Below are 4,501 nucleotides of genomic sequence, written 5' to 3'. Positions count from 1 at the left end.
TTTTTTATTCTGGGATTTATTTACCTTCTATGGCTGTCACTGGAGCTGAGAGCCGGCTTTAGCTCTGAGGCTCGGCTCCAGCTCTGAGACCTCGGCTGCTGAAAGCAGGTATCTGGGCTTTGTTTAGGTTCTATAATTGAAACACTGTTGCAACTCCAGCTCTGAGGCCCGGCTGGCTGAAAGCAGGTTTCTGTGGATTGTTTACCTTCTATAATTGCAACATAGTTGCTTAGAGTGCAGCTCAGAGCTGGGCGGCGGCAGTTGGGGAACCTTGGCTTCCTCCATCACTGGAGCAAGCAAGCCTCCTGTTCACTTCAGCTGCCTGGCTGCCGGCCGCCATCTTGGTTGGCAGTTAATTAGCATATCGCCCTGATTAGCCAATGGGAAGCGTGTCGGAGGTACGGTTAATTACCATGTTTGTCTATTATTAGATAGGATGATTCCAGATTGGTATGTAGGTATTCACTCACACTTTTACCATGTCTCTATATGTTGTATGCCAATATATGTTTGCAAATGCATACAAAATGTTTGAAGGATACACACCAAACTGGTAACAGTGACTTCTTCTGAAGAATAAATTTAAGTGTTCAAATATTTTGTTTTCCATTGTATTCACTTCTGCAAGTTGTTTTGTAAAGATGAAGGAAGCTCCTACCAGAAGTTGAATATTTAAGTGTCACATTGATGTAGACAATATTAAAATCTATCTTCATTGCTAGAGTTTTCTCATGAACTTGAATTCTGCATTTACAATTAACTGCCTGCTAGCATTTGCAGTCATGTGTTTTTTTTTTAATATATTTTATTGATTTTTTTTTACAGAGAGGAAGGGAGAGGAATAGAGAGTTAGAAACATCGATGAGAGAGAAACATTGATCAGCTGCCTCCTGCACACCCGCTACTGGGGATGTGCCTGCAACCAAGATACATGCCCTTGACCAGAATCGAACCCGGGACCCTTCAGTCCGCAGGCCGACGCTCTATCTACTGAGCCAAACCGGTGCTGGCTGCAGTCATGTTTTGCCATCACTTCAAACTTGTATCTAAAAAATTCATTATCGTAATATTCAAACAGTATTAGTTCTAGTTCCTCATTTTCCCATTTCTGTTCAAAGCACTAGCCTTCTACCTATTACTTAAGCTATAAGCCTTAGAGTAGTTGTCTTATACCCTTCCCTCCCCTATCAGAAAAAAATCAAGTGCAAGGTATTTTTTCTTCCTTTTAAATAATATCTTACATGTCTCTTTCTTGTCTATTCTTTGCCACCCTAATTCAGACCCCTAACTCAACAAATATTTATGAGCACATATTATGTACATGCTAGGCAGTTTTAGATGGTGGGAATCTTGCAGAAAAACAGACTTATATACTAGTGAAAGAAAGAAATAATATACAAGTAAAAATAATTATGCAATAATAGTTAACACTTTTATGTTTATCCTATGCTAGGTTTTGTGCCAAGCTATTTATTATTCATTCATTCATTCATTTATTATTAATCCTCACCGCAGGATATTTTTTTCATTGATTATTTTTAGAGTGTGGAAGGGAAGTGGGGAGATAGAGAGAGAAACATCAATGTGAGAGAGACACATCGATTGGTTGCCTCCCACATGCACCCTGACCTGGGTTAGGGATCAAGCCTGCAACCGAGGTATGTATGGAAAGGAAGCGTTCCAGTTTCCTTTCAAAGTCCTGATTATTTCAAACCAACATAACTTGAGTTATTCCACGGATATTCACAATTGCTTTTTAAAAATATATTTTTATTGATTTCAGAGAGGAAGGGAGCAGGAAAGAGAGAGATAGAAACATCAATGATGAGAGAGAATCATTGATCGGCTGCCTCCTGCACGCCCCTTACTGGGGATCAAGCCCACAACCCAGGCATGTGTCCTTGACTGGAATCGAACCCAGGACCCTTCAGTCCGCAGGCTGATGCTCTATCCACTAAGCCAAACCAGTTAGGGCCTGAGGTACGTATTCTTGATAAGCAAACCTGCAATCCTTCAGTCCTCTGGCCAACATTCTAACAACTAAGCAATACCAGCTAGGGCAGGTGCTAAGCTCTTTAGATAAGTTAACTCATTTAATACTCCTAATGACCCTATGATAGAGACACTGTTGTTTATCCCATTTTATAATTGTGGAAACTGAGGCACATAGCTCTTAAGTAGTTTAAGGTCAAATAGTAAGTGGAGGAATCAAGATTTGAACCAGGGCAGCCTGATGTTAGTTTGTTCTCTTAACTGTTAATGCTATATTGCTTCTTATGTAGGGAAACCTCAGTTGATATGGGCTATGGTGAAAATCAAACAGGGTAATATGATAGTAACTTGGATAGTAGGTGCCAATTTAGATATCGAGGTCAAGAAATGCCTCTCTGAGTCCTGACTGGGTGGCTCAGTTGGTTGAAGCATCGTCATGTGCACCAAAAGGTTGTGGGTTTGATTCCTGATCAAGACACATAATACCTAAGTTGAGGGTTCGATCCCTGGTCAGGGTGCATACGGGAGGCAACCAATCAATGTTTCTCTCTCACATCCATCCATCTCTCTCTCTCTCTCTCTCTCTCTGTTAAAATAAAAATAAAAAAACATATCCGCGAATGAGGATTATAAAAAAAAAAGGTCTCTCTCAGAGGTTATTTTTTTGTGGAAGAACTCAGTTTCTCACTGTGGATTTTGCTAATTGCACAGTTATCATGCAGTTCCTCTACATTTCCTACAGATTGGCAACTGGATCCAAAGACTAGATCAAACTAGATTTCCATCCCTTTGGTATGCTTATAGGATAGATATTATGTTTGATGTCTCTCTTTTTGTAATCTTAGAAGCTGTTGATGCTTACTATATATATATATATTTATCAAGGGTTGCAGAATGGTGATATTCTAATTTTACTATTATTTTTTATTCACTGGAATAGTTCTGTAAAAATACATGTCCCCTCATCCTACTATTTTGTTACTCAGTTCATCTAGGAAAGGCAGGATAAATGCTTGATTCTCTCCCTTTATTGATGCATTTTCAAGATAATGAATTGGTATCCTATCATGAGAGGTTATATTTGAGCTGAGATGTGATGACAAGAAGGAAACTGAGTATTCAAAAACCTGGAGGAAGACTATCCCCAGGCAAAGGTATCAGATAGTACAGAGGCACTGAGGAAGGAGCGAGCTGCATTAAGTTCAAAGAACACAGGAGACCAGCATGTTGATCCTAGCCAGGTAGCTCAGTTGGTTAGAGCATTGTCCTGGTACACCAATGTTGGGGGTTCAATCCCTGGTCAGGGCACATACAAGAATCACCAATGAATACATAAATAAGTGGAACAACAAATTGATATCTCCCCCCACCCCTCTCTCTCAAAAGTCAATTTAAAAAAGTTTTTTAAAAGACCAGCATAGCCACATTTTTAAAAAGGCCAGCATGGCCACATTACTTTCACTCCTACCTGTGGAACTATCTTGTTATAGACTGAAGGTGTCCCCCGAAAATTCCTATGTTGAAATCCTATCCCCCATTATGATGGTATTAGGAGATGGGCCTTTTGGCAGGTAATTAGGACTAGATGAGGTCATGAGTGAGATTAGTGCCCTTATAAGAGTCATGACAGCTCTAGCCGGTTTGGCTCAGTAGATAGAGCGTTGGCCTACGGCCTGTGGACAGAAAGGTCCCGGGTCAATTCCTGGTCAAGGGCACATGCCTGGGTTGCGGGCTAGATCCCCAGTAGGGGGCGTGCAGGAGGCAGCCAATCAATGATTCTCCCTCATCATTGATGTTTCAATCTCCCCATCTTCCTTCTTCTCTGAGATCAATAAAATTATATATGAGCTTGCTTTTTGTGCAGAGGGCCTTCACCAGAACTCAACCATGCTGGTGCCCTGATCTTAGACTTTTAACCTCCAGAACTTTAAGATATAAATGTCTGTTTATAAACCACCCAGTTCATGGAACTTTATTATAGAAGCCTGAACTAAGAAATATATATTCACATATATATTTTTTAAGAAATATATCTTAAATCCATTACTTTCTCCTCCACTCTTTCTACCACACCAACTTAGTCTGGGGTCTCATCTTTCTCCCCTGGACCACAGCAATTATCCAACTGGTTTCACTGCCTGCAGCTCTTCCAACCTACTCAAATAACTTTGTACTCACCAAAAGTTTGCAATTCTGTGTCTAATTTTTTTTGGCTTGGAATGCATTTGTAAATTTATAACAGATGTCATTGGTAAAATAAGTTCATTTATTAGAAGGAAGTGTTTGCTTGAAAGTACTGCTGGACACCAAAGAGCACAGGCTTTGTGGTCGGACTTGTATTTGAGTCCCAGCTCTGACACTTGATAGGTATATGACCTAGGGAAAATTACATAACTTCCCTTAGCTTCAGTTTCCTCATCTATTAAAAAATGATAATAAAAGCCCTAACCAAAAAAAAGAGATAATAATGCTTTTAATACACGGTTGTGAGAATTAAATGAGTATATAT

This window comes from Myotis brandtii, unplaced genomic scaffold (genome assembly GCF_000412655.1).
Source record: "Myotis brandtii unplaced genomic scaffold, ASM41265v1 scaffold481, whole genome shotgun sequence".
NCBI lineage: Eukaryota > Metazoa > Chordata > Mammalia > Chiroptera > Vespertilionidae > Myotis > Myotis brandtii.
Note: the sequence above shows the minus strand (reverse complement) of the source record.